This window comes from Chenopodium album, chromosome 25 (genome assembly GCF_948465745.1).
Source record: "Chenopodium album chromosome 25, dcCheAlbu1.1, whole genome shotgun sequence".
NCBI classification, from domain to species: domain Eukaryota; kingdom Viridiplantae; phylum Streptophyta; class Magnoliopsida; order Caryophyllales; family Amaranthaceae; genus Chenopodium; species Chenopodium album.
Genome location: NC_137858.1, coordinates 12,406,591 through 12,420,090, shown reverse-complemented (window position 1 = coordinate 12,420,090; position 13,500 = coordinate 12,406,591). Strand labels below are relative to the sequence as shown.

The window sequence follows — 13,500 nt, the reverse complement described above, 5'->3', positions numbered from 1 at the left end:
TATGGAGTACAATATAGCATAAACTTGGTTGTTGATTGACTTGATTCCAATCCTATATATAAAAATGACATTGAGACGATTCAAGTTAAAGGTGATAGGTGATACTCCTACCTTAGTTTAAGACCCTACTTAATGTTAAATATGACTGAAATTGATGCATTTTACATGATTGTACTTCATAATTGTCAATAGATTTGAAAGTTATCTATTTCGGTACATATATTAAATGAAATACTTATCGCCTGAATATGAAATTAATCAAACCTAGATCAAATGTTCTATTACCACCTATGAAATACGAGTACTATAGTAAGTGAATAAAAGTCCGGAGTCAATAGCTATAACCCGGCAAATTTGAAAATAGCACTATAATAATTAATAATGTCTATAAACTCATAAAAGCATTACTGAAATTACTGCAATTTATCACTTTTTTACTCAACTTTCTAGAAATCAGATTCGTTTAACTTCTGTTTCTATTTATAAAATTGTTGCTTAATTTCTGTTTCTATTCATAAAATTGTTGCTTTATCTTGTATTAATTGACACTGCATAAGTTTACATTGATAATGTGGTCAATTCACTACAAAAAATGGCTTATGATTTAACATGAAAATTCCTAATTTTTACATTCATTTATTGAAATTCCATAGTTTAGAATTGTAATGCGTTGTATGATTGTACAAAGTGATTCTATTTCTTTTTTTAAACTTGATTTTGATTTGCTACTATTGGCCTATTGCTATTGACAGAATTAGTTGAATATGGCTTCTGAGACTGAACATGTGAATTGCCTAGGATGGGCAGCTAGAGATAATCAGGGATTATATCGCCTTATGAATTTAATCGCATCTATGATGGGGAAAATACAAGTTGATCTTCATGATAAACAACGATTGTTTATGTAGTGGTTATATTGTAAATAAGTGCACAAATTTTTTACTTTTTGATTTTACCCCCTAGATAAACATAAACGTTTATAAAAAAAAAAAAAATAAAAAAAAAAAATTCAATGGGAGCTCCTCCAGTATGATGAAGGGTATTGTACGTGTTTTGCACACTCGGATGCTCCTTTTATGAGGCTTTTACGTACTGAATTTAAGTACACTATCATTAAAAATTATATATTGTGGAGTGTATTATGCGGATGTAATGTGGACGAAGAACCTTCATGGCCAGTCCTTTGGGTCCTGGATATGTAGCTTTATAGTGGAATGATAAATGAAAGGACAATTTGTCTAAATAACACCACCTTTGGACGGTCTTCCCATAATAGCACCACCTTTTGATTATTCCTGAATAACACCACCTTTCATATGTATTTGCCAAAAATGAAACAAAACCGGTTGGTAACCTGTTGTACTGGTTTCCTATGACACATGTCACAATGTCATTGGTCAATTATTTTTAATTTTTTTTAGAAAAACTAAGTAATTAAAATAAAGTTAAAATTAAGAAGAAAAAAAATCCACCACCTAGCCTCCCTGCTGGCCTCTCCCTGCCCAACCCCCGTCCTCGCCGGCGCCCCTCCCCCCACCTTCATCGTTGATCGACCTCCCTAGCCTTCCCCCTCCCCTGAACGACACCCCTCCACCCATTCCCCCACCCTTAAACAACCCACCACCGAAACCCTAGCCTACGAAAATTTGGGAGAGCAAGCCGAAATTGAAAAGGGAAGGAGGGAGGGGGCCGAAATCGGAAAAGGGAAGAGGGGAAAGGGCCGGCCGGAAAGGGGTAGGGAGGGGAGAGGGTGGTGCAAAGGGGTCGAGAAGGGGAGGTGGGTGCCAAAAAGGGGTAGGGAAGGGGAAGGGGTGACGTAAAGGAGAGGGAGTGCTGGAAAGGGGGTCGGAAACTAGGGTGGGGGCCAGGGATAGGGTTGTTTCAGGTGGATGGTCTTGGTGGGGGTGGTGGATGTCGGTGAAAGGTGGTGGATGCCGGTGCAAGTCGTAGGAAGGGGGGTTTAAGTTTTTTCAAAGTCAAAAATAAAAATAAATAAATTGACCAATCAAACTAGAACATGTGTCCCAGGTTACCTGTAAAACAGGTTACCGGTTTTTTGTTTCATTTTTGGCAAATACATGTGAAAGGTGGTGTTATTCAAGAATAATCAAAAGCTGGTGCTATTATGGGAAGACTGCCCAAAGGTGGTGTTATTTTTGACAAATTCTCCTAAATGAAATATATAGCATTGAATTTAGCCTTTTGGATATGATAAAGTTGTGTTTGCTTTGTTAAGCCATGAGTTTGGAATAGTAAATGAGGCTGGGATGGATCTAAATCGCTTCAAAGTTAGCGATATTAATTTTGAGTGGTTCAATAAGAATATATATTGCTTGAAATTTGTGTGGGGTAGATATTAATGCCTCCTTATAATTTTGGTTTGTAGGAGAATTCCAATTAAGTGATTTCGCATAGTCGTGGGTCGTGGCGATTTTAAGATCATATTCAAGGTACGTTCACGTATTTAGCATATTTTTGATGATGTAGTAACATGCTAGGCTTGATTAATTAATCCCAAATAGTATCATGCTAAGATTATGTTTGGAAATTGTGGATTTTTTGATGTTGGTGATTGAATTGTGAAACATGATTTATTTGTGATGGATTAAGGATTGGTAATTATTATTTGACATGTTATATATGAACCACACTTTTATTTATGGCATGTTAGAATGCATGTTTAATTGTACTACATGTTTAATTAAGTTTGGAATATTGAAAAGGAATTTATTTATGGTTCATATAACTTTTATTAATGCCTTAAGCATGAGAAAAAAGCTAATTAAGTATCTTTGTACACGAGGATTAAATTATATTGTTGGTGTCTTAGTGCACTTAAGGTGTTTTTAACACCGAGGGATAGGAATTGTGGCGCTTTATGCTTTAAAGGTGTCTTTGACACCGAGCTAGATTTAATAAGGGTTCAACATTAAATATTATGTGGTAACTAATTATTCGAGAATTAAATTGGTATGTTTGATTATTTAAATAATTATTGTTGATTGAATGATTATGGTTTGAGAGTCATCACCTAGTCTAATAATACGTAAACAACTTAAGTGAAAGAGATTACGCACCAAAACTCTTGGAAAATATAAACCTTGAGTATGAACATATGGGGGGAGTTATGCGGCTTTATATTTGACCATAACTTCTACTGGAGTACAGGATGCTGTACATTTCTTTATTATTATGTGCAGGAATTCCGCCACTTACGAGTGGTTATTTAATACTAGCACGGTTAGCTCCCTTGCTAGTACCCCTTTATTGGGGCAGGTTAAGGTGAAACTCGTTCGATGCGTAATCAATATTAAATAAATTATTTAGTTGCTTAGTTGAAAGGTATTTTTGTATGTTGCATGTTTAATTTGTAAACAGGTGCAATGAGGTAAGTTGTGTGTTGATAGGTGATAGCATGTTAGTGTGTTTAAATACGCTTATGTACTCAGCTTTTATTGATTGTGTGTTTGTGTGTTTATTGGCCTTGTCTTTACCTTGGCCCTTTGATGACCCATTTTAATGGAGAGTAGTGGAAACAAGTAGAGAGAAGCTTTTCAGGTGATGAAGCATATTCATGACGGGGCATGAGTGAAGAACGAATTATGCTTAGTTTCCATAAGTTTATGATGTGTTTAGTGCTTTATTTATTTTTCTGATATTATTATTTATGAGAGTAACGCAAGGTTTTGAAGTTGGTTTGGTTTTAATAAGTACAATGGTTCCAAGTTGTAGGTTGACTTCATTTAACTTTGGTTTTACTTTGGTTTGACTTTACTTTCGTTTGGTTGACTTCTTAAGTTGACTTGATTTGAATGTTTTAAAGGATAGTCTTCCGCTGTGTGTCTTTGATAGTTGCCTTAGCCGTTTTCACGGTGACGGTAACGTATTAGATTTTCCTATTTCGAGATTTTAAATTCAAGAGCAAAACAGGTACTTTAAAGGAAAGGAATTTCTAGGGTGTTACAACTAAGCAGCACCATTGTTGTGTGCCGGAGTTGCTATTTATTCTCCCATGGTTCGCCATAATATGAACCAGCCTGGTAAAAGTCTTGGGGTGTTTGGCCTAGGTGGTCTTGGACATATGGTTATAAAGTTTGGTAAGGCTTTTAGGCTGAAAATTATGGTTTTTAGCACTAGTACATCTAAGAAAGAAGAGGCCTTGAGCATGCTTGGTGCTGATAATTATGTAATTTCATCTGATGAACAACCACAGGTTTATTATAGTACTATTCTAGACTAATAGTTCTTCTCCTAGGCCCTCACTAAATCCTTAGACTTCATAGTCGATATTTGTGGCTTTCTAAAGACATTTGGTGCTTATGTGCTGGTAGGCTTTCCAAAAGAAGTGAAATTTTGTTCTACAAGTCTTTTGTTATGTTTGTCTACGCCAATTGAACTGAATCTCATTCGAGTTGGATCCATACTATTAGTTTCCATCACCTTTTCGATATCTTACAACTTTCTGACGGGCATGAAGACTTTCTCTGGTAGCTTGGCTGGTGGTACTAAAATTACTCAAAAAGTGAACTGAACTGAACTGAACTGAATATAGCTGAAATAAATATTTTATGAGAGAAGGAAATTAGGAACTGAACTAAACTAAACTGAACTGATTGGAGCTGAACTGAACTGAACTAAACTGAAATTAAGTGGAAGTAAATAGGTCCTTACACTACTTATCCTGTAACCTTTGGGAGCCGAAGTCATCACATGCACAGTGAGGTAGCCGTTGCTGAATCTTAATTATATTCAAATTACACTACTTACCCTGTAACCTTTGGAAGCCAAAGTCATCACATGCACAGTGAGGTAGCCATTGCTGAATCCTAATAGAAATGTGAGCAAGAACATCCAACCTTGTGCTCCATATCGTTCAGTGACGTAAAAAACAGCACAAAAAGGAATCGAGAAAGGGCCAAGATCACCAGGCCCTTTCGGGATTCCATCTTCACTATCGTGACCAAAGGGGAATATTGGCCAATGAAGTCAGAAAGGTTATATGTTGCAATCAACAATACAGGATACTTGCAAAAGCATATTGTATGAAAATGAATGAGGCATAAGATTACTAGAATGAAATTCAGCAACTAAAGGAAAAATAAAAGGTATTGCATAACAAAAGTGGTCAAGTGTTATATTCGATGTATACGGAAAAGAAAAAAGAAACAAAATAGATTAGTTTAGAAGATTACAAAGATCTTAAAGAGTGAGAGCCGGTGATTTCGTATAGAAATTTTTAGAAAAATCGACTTCGACAGAACATATATAAGTCAAGAAGATGTCTAGGGCGTAATCCCAGTTCAAGAATAACAATTGTTTATGTGCCAAACAAACTGCATCAACAACCTGTATTTTTAAGAAGATGTATTGTTATAATTAACTTCATATTCATTTGAAGCTAAAAATAATGCCATACAGTAACAAAGTGGCGAAACTTGCCTGATTGGTACGCTTTGCTCAATAGTACTTGACAATTGGCAAGATTGAAAACAATGGGTACATGCATAAGTAAATCAATTCGATCCCTACAACAATTGACATGAATAGTACTGCAGATGGAAGGGTATGGATCATTAGTTAAATTTAACGAACATCAAGAATAAAAAATACAAATGAAAAGTAATAAACTTACAGGCCCCCTTGCGTATGCCACCAATAGCAGCTTTGGTAATAATCCTCAAGACATACGCCAAGGTCCCTGAAGCTTCCATACATGCCCGCGTAATAGGATTGCATGAACCTAGATGGCATAGATGCAAGGTCTCCACTAATCCCTCTTCTTACTAGCGCGTTTGCAATGCCAAAGAGGCTAACAAATATGCATAGTACTGCATATATAATTTGTCAGCTTTTCCTCCTAGATGTAATCACATCCAACCGTATCAAATATAAGAATTGACTTAGCTACTGCACACAACAACAACAACAACAACAACAAGTACAACAACAAAGCTAGAATGTGGAGGTGACATACCAGCAAACAGCCCAATGTAGCAAGGAATGAAGATAGACTAAATCCGCCATTGTTTCTCCATCTACTGTTAACTTTTGATATGTAGAAAGCCAGTAGTGTCATTGTCACAACCAAAAATGGCTGATTAACAAAGGCAAGTACCCTTGAATTAGTATGATATGATTCACATATTTTTCATATCTTTATATATAACAAATGCTTTCCATATCTATAATTTTATATTTATTGAGGCGAAGCAAGTCTTCGAGCAGGTGGGTTTAAATTAATTTTAATTAATTATTAACCAAAAGTAAATGAATTTATTATCCTAAATTATTAATAAAAACATATATATAAACTTTCATAATAACTGAAAAATACTAAAAACTAATTTATATTATATATTATACATTATATATTGCACATATAAATATGTGTTTTACATTGATAAATTTTTTAGAATTTTGATATCGTATTTCCCATATTAAGTAATACAATTTAAATTAGTAACTTTTTTATTTTAAAATGTTAGTAACATTTTTTTTATACAAATTAAGTGGGGTCAATTGACCCCGTTGCCTTGAGCTTAACTCCACCCTTGCATATTTGTATATTTATTACGGAATATAATCATGTCATATCTATAGCCATGAGATCGTTGGAATAGTAAACAAGGCTGGGATGGATGTTAATCGCTTCAAAGTTGGGGATCGTGTTGGAGTGGGAAGTTATGTCAGCTCATGTCACGATTGTGAGTACTGGCAATATAAGGGGATGGAAATTAGTTGTGTGAAAGGACCACACTTAACAAATAAAGTGGATGCAAACGGTATTGTCACAAAAGGAGGTTACTCTAGCAGTCTAGCTCTAAAGTCATTCATCAAAGGTGATGTTCTTGTGTTAAATTCATTATGGACTTTTTTGTTTAGCTTAATCTTGCTTATTTCATATAGATTAAAGCTACCATTCTTGTGTTTAATATTGATGAAAGCTATTTGTTAGATTTATTTAAAATTTGGTAGAGAGCAAACCTTTCAAAAGCTTGTAATACCCACATTTACTGTTGTATTTCATAGATTACTTGATCAATATTTATCCTCTTTCCTTCATCTCACATTACTTCTCAATATCTCATAGTTGAAGCCAAGGAATTTTAGTAAATCCGTAGTATGTGCTATGCCTTATAGCTTACAACACTTTACTCTTTTCTTCTGGTTGGTGGATGACAGATGACATCCTAAGTCCGTGCATTATGAACTTAGTTTCTCCAACAGTTGACATTGAGGGTTAAACAAATCGGTTGAACAATAAAATAGCAAATATGCTTTAGAAAACTTTTATACAATGAAGCTACTTTTAATTCTTTCTACCGAATTTTCTGATACTGCAATCGGATTCTTGTCAATCTTCCCTGCTCTTAGCAGCACCATTGTTGTGTGTCGGAGTTGCTGTTTATTCTCCCATGGTTCGCCCTAATATGAACCAGCCTGGTAAAAGTCTTGGGGTGATTGGGCTAGGTGGTCTTAGACATATGGCTGTAAAGTTTGGTAAGGCTTTTGGGCTAAAAGTTATGGGTTTTAGCACCAGTACATTTAAGAAAGAAGAGGCCTTGAGCATGCTTGGTGCAGATAATTATCTAATTTCATCTAATGAACAACTACTGAAGGTAATCATCACTCAAGTTTATTGTAGTACTACATAGAGCTCCGCCTTTTACCATTCTAGACTAATAGTTCTTCTCCTAGGCCTTCACTAGATCCTTGGACTTCATAGCTGAAATCTGTGGCTACTAAAGACATTTGGTGCTTATACGCTGGTAGGCTTTCCAAAAGAAGTGAAATTTTGTCCTGCAAGTCTTTTGTTATGTTTGTCTACGCCAATTGAATTGGACTACTGAATCTCATTCGAGTTGAATCCTATACTGTCAGTTTCCATCACCTTTTCGATATCTTACAACTTTCTGACAAGCATGAAGACTTTCTCTGGTAGCTTGGCTGGTGGTACTAAAATTACTCAAGAAATGTTGGAGTTCTATGCTGCAAAGAAAGTTTACCCAAATGTAGAAGTTGTTCCAATCAAATATGCAGATGCAGCTCTTGAGAGGCTTGTAAAAAGGGATGTGAAATATCGTTTTGTGATTGACATTGAGAATTTCAGAATTCCCTCAAGTGATGTCGTTTGGAGAAGATGCAAGCCTACATTAGGTCAAACGTTTTGAGTAGGATTATCAGTTTACACACCATAGATATGGTTTTCGGATTGGATTGAACAAATAACTTGACTTTAGGAAGAGAAAGTAAGAGATGTATTATTTTCATAATACTCAGACATGTATTTTGATGCAAAAGATGCTATAGGAATAGTCCTTGAGTAGAAAGTAACCAAAATAATACTTACATAACCTGAGTTTTCAGAATAAAATTGTTGCACAAATCAAATAATATGCAGCTTTATATAAGAACAAATCTCAATTGTTGTTCAAACAGCAGTTAAAGCTTTTTCAAAAGTTAACAAACATACAATACAAAAGTAAAATTACATGACAACTTGTTTAAGTAAAGATCCACAGCCAATCAAGGCTGATACCGCTCAGTAAACCAAAAGCAAGAAAAAGCACCAACAGGTTCCCTAGTGCCTTCTGCTCTTGTCCCTAAACATCAATTAAAACCATAACTTAGTTATCATTTGTAATGGATAAAAAATCATATAACAGAGTTACTATATCTTTCTTTTTTAAAAAAAAAGTTAATAATACTAATAATCAAATTACACTACTTACCCTGTAACCTTTGGGAGCTAAAGTCATCACATGCACAGTGAGGTAGCCATTGCTGAAGCCCAATAGAAATGTGAGCAAGAACATCCAACCTTGTGCTCCATATCTTGCAGTGAAGTAGAAGAGGGGCACAAAAAGGAATCGAGAAAGGGTCAAGATCACCAGACCCTTTCGGGATTCCATCTTTATCACCTTGACTAGTGGGGAATATCGACCGATGAAGTCTGAAAGATTGTATGCTGCAATCAGCAATACAGGATACCTACAAAACCGTATTGTATAAAATGAATGAGGCATAAAAATACTAGAATGAATTTTGTAACGAAAGGAAAATTAAGAGGTATTGCAAAACAAAAATGGCGATTAATTAGTTTAGAAGATTACCAAGATCCTAAAGAGTGAGAGCCGGTGTTTTCGTATAGAAATCCCGGAAAAATTGACATCGACAGAACATATGTCAAGTAGATGACTAGGGCATAATCCCAGTTCAAGAATAACAATTGTTTTTGCGTCAAACAAACTGCATCAACAACCTGTATGTTTAAGAAGTTGTATTGTTAACTTCATATTCATCAAAAATTCAAAAGCTAAAAAATATAAAATGTAATACAGTAACAAAGTGGTGAAACTTGCCTGATTGGTACCCTTTGCTCGATAGTACTTGACAATCGGCAAGTTTGAAAAGAATGGGTACATGCATAAGCAAATCAACTCAATCCCTACAGCTATTGACATGAATAGTACTGCAAATGGAAGGGTATGAATCATTAGTTAATAAGCTATGCTAAATGGATACAGAGAAATGAGAAGTACTTCAAGCAATAATGTCAGAAAAGTACTTCAAGCAATAATGTCAGAAAATTGTCCAGAGGAGCAAATATTACAGACAACTTGTACATACAGACCTTGCATTACAATTAACTTGACTCTTTATAGAAGTTTAATTTTTTAAATAGTTAAGGTCAACAAAATACCAATGACGAAGCTAAAAGTGTTTCATGACCTTAAATTCAACATCAAGAATAAAAAAAATACAAATGAAAAGTAATAAATTTACAGGCGCCCTTGCGTATACCACCAATAGCAGCTTTGGTAATAATCCTCAAGACAGACGCAAAGGTCCCTGAAGCTGCCATGCCTGCATAATAGGATTGCATGAACCTTGATGGCATAGATGCAAGGTCTCCACTAATCCCTCCTCTAACTAGCGCGTCAGCAATGCCAAAGAGGCCAACAAATATGCATAGTATTGCATAATTTGTCAGCTCTCCTCCTCCAGAGGTAATCACATCCAACTGTATCAAATATTAGAATTAAGTTCAGATGATGACAACAACAACAATAGCAGCAGTAGAACAACAACAACAGCATCAACATAACAATAACAACAACAACAACAACAACATCAACAACAACAACATCAATAACAGCTAGAGCTATTAATTCGGGTAAATGGGTCGGGTAAGTGTGGGGTCGGGTCAACTCGGGTTAATATCGTAACATATGCGGGTCGGGGTCGAGTTCGGTTTCGGTCATGCTTGAGTCGGGTAATATCGGGTCATACATCTTATCGGGTATGGGTCGGGTTTAGGTCGGGTTACATTGGGGTCGGGTGAATAATAGGTCGGGTTTAATTCGGGTTTTCACGGGTTAAAACAGGTTAAGATCATTCTCGAGTTCGAGTTAGGTTCGGTTCAAGTCAATAATTTGCGGGTTACAATCAGGTCGGGTCATTCTCGGGTTTGAGTCGGGTTCTGTTTAAGTCAATAATTTATTTGCAACAATAAAGATGTATAAAATAATAAGTCAAGTTGATTTCGAGTCGGGTCAATAACAAGTCGAGTTGATTTTGGTTCGGGTTAATAACAAGACAAGTTGAATTTGGGTCGGGACAATAACAAGTCGTGTTGATTTTGGGCCGGGTTTGTAACAGATCAGGTTGAATTTCGAGTCGGATTAGTAACTGCTAGGGTTAAATTTGGATTGGGTTAGGAACAAGTTGGGTTAAATTCGGGTCGGGTTAGTAACAGGTTGGGTTAAATTCAGGTTTTGACGGGTTAAAACAGGTTTGGGTAAATTTCGGTCCAGGTCAATAATTTACGGGTTATATTCGAGTCGGGTCATCTCAAGGTCTGTTCATGTTCGGGTTTGGGTCTCAAATTTTCGGGTTAATTCGGGTCTAGGGTTGGTTTCAGGTCGAGTCAGATCGGGTCGGTTAATAATCGGGTTCGGGTCGGTATTTCCGGTTGAGTTAGCTTTTGATAGCTCTAGCAGCAGCAACAACAACAACAACATCGACGACGACGACCACGACAACAACAACAACTACTACTACTACAACAAAGTCTTAGTCCCAAAATGATCACACTTGAGACTAAAAAAAAAGGCCAATTTGATAGAAAACAGAGTTTTTTACCCCCTAAAGGAAATACTTCCTAGGTATGAAGAGGAAATTGCAAAGGGCAAAGATGATCATTATAGCCATCTAAAAGATAATGTTAACCAAAATAGTTCTGTTCTGAGTATAATTGATGGGGAAATGTGAGCAGCAAAAAGAAATGCAAATTAAATAAGTTAGGAAGAGGCCAAGGGTATGGTGTAATGGTAAAGACTAAAGAGAGCAGTATAAGTAACGTAAATCAAGGGAGGACTTGAGACGGCATTCGAAAAAAATATTCTCATCACATAGTCAATCCTAGACCTAATTATTGGGCGGGTTGGGTTAGGGTCGGTGATGCAGGTCGGGTCAAAGAGGGTCATATTTTATAGGGTCGAGCCAATGCGAGTCGTGGGTCAATAATGGGCAGGCCGACAAAATATCAATTAAAATAAATTTTGGACAAGGCCATTATTAAGTATATATAGAGTAATATATATATATATGAATACAAAATTATTTATGTAATTATTTTTATTAAATAAATTGGAAAAACATTTTGATCTTATATGAGTTGTGCTCAGTTAATTCCTCAGATAAACAAATTTTGGTTCTTTGGGGGTATAATTGTCTTTTCAACTACCAAAGGAGGCGTACATGCGTCTTTTCATGTACTAGTTGAGGGGTACATGTGTAATTTTCTCACCAAACTGTAAAAGCAAGTTGCAAACAGCAATTGGACACCTCATCAAAAGTACTAAACAAATGACCACGCTTTTTTCATATGTTTACAGAAATACCATCAGATTAACAAAATTTCATTTATCTGGCAGATAAACTTGTATTATTTGCCAATCTTATATTAACCCTACCCAATAAGAGCCTAGTCCATTAAAGGCCCAATCCATTAAAAGCCTTTAAAATGTGCCCTAACCCTATTATTATTGGTTACCTTACCCAATAACCAGCTCTAGTCAATCCTTGGGAAAAAATTTGGTCACTCAAAAGCCTTATATTATAGTTCCTCCGTTTCTATTTAGTTGACACGTTTGATTTAGGCACATATATTGAGGAGAGGAAAGAGAGTGAGAGAAAATGAAAAATCAAGTGGGGTTGCTTGTAAATACAAGGTAAAAAAAGTTACCCCAAAAGGAAACGTGTCAACTAAAAGGAAACGGAGGTAGTAGTATTCATGTATTGCAATTTTCCTTTAATAAATGAATCAATTTCTCAATTATTTTCTTTTCTTTTCTTTTCTTCTTTCCTTATTGAATGCAATTAAACCTTATTCTATTAATTTAGCGATCAACTTTTATTTACCCTAAGCTTTGTATGCTAACATTGTTAAGTTGTCTAGTCAAGGCTTTCCAGTTTTAATGGATACCAATAATAAAGCTAGAATTTGGAGGTGACATACCAACAAACATCCCAGTGTAGCAAGGAAGAATAGCCCAAATCCGCCATTGTTTCTCCATCTACTGTTAACTTTCGATATGTAGAAAGCCAGTAATGCCATTGTTACAACCAAAAATGGCTGATAAACAAAGGCAAGTACCCTTGATGGGTGGTATTTCTTCAAAAAAGAACAGGGTAAAAAATAAATTAAACCGAAACAAACAAAAAATACAAACAAACAAAGAAAGAATGACAAGTTTAGTACCGGAAAAACATGATAGTAGTAGTCCCCAATGCTAAGCATGGTGTACCAGGACAGGAGAGATCCTATCCCAAATACCCAACATAGGAGTAATGCACTCCTATGCCCCTAATAACACACAAAAAACAATTAATATATTTGTGTAAATGTAGTTACAGTGCAAATTACATTAGAAAATAAGCATATTCAAATTAGTTGGAGCATATTACCAATAATGTAGCTCCATTTTCAGTACCAATTACAATGCTTGTATCACCTGTCACAAAGTTGGAAAAGATAACATAATTTTTAGTCATGACAATTCTAATTATTAGCCATTCTAAAATGATGCACCAAAATAAAGAAGCATAAATTTTTGTTATTAGGTGCCCTTAGGTTTGCATATATATCATAACTAGGTTAAATCCCGTGCAATGCACGGTTGTTAAATATTTTTGACAATTTTATTATAAATTTTTTAATATAATGACTTGAGTATTAAAAATTATAGAGTATATTAAAAATAAAAGCATGTAAAAGAAAATATTTAAAATACATGTAATAATTATAAATTTATAATGGATAGTTTAATCTTATAAGAAAAGATTTATATTTTATATAAAACAAATTATGTTATAATTTAGATATAATTTATTTTTCCTTACATAACAATAATTTTTTTAGAAGGTACTTTTGGCGGGATATTATTTAATAATATATTGACAAGTGTGTCTTTATATTCGCTTTTAGTAGTATTT

At 35.1% G+C, this 13,500-nt stretch overlaps 2 pseudogenes; one reads left to right on the top strand and one right to left on the bottom strand.

The window, feature by feature from the left end:
- The first annotated feature begins 764 nt into the window (after positions 1-764).
- On the top strand, positions 765-8,171 carry LOC145613703 (putative cinnamyl alcohol dehydrogenase 1; annotated as a pseudogene).
- Positions 8,172-8,504: 333 nt separating this feature from the next.
- On the bottom strand, positions 8,505-13,059 carry LOC145613702 (equilibrative nucleotide transporter 3-like; annotated as a pseudogene).
- Between the last annotated feature and the right edge of the window lie 441 nt (positions 13,060-13,500).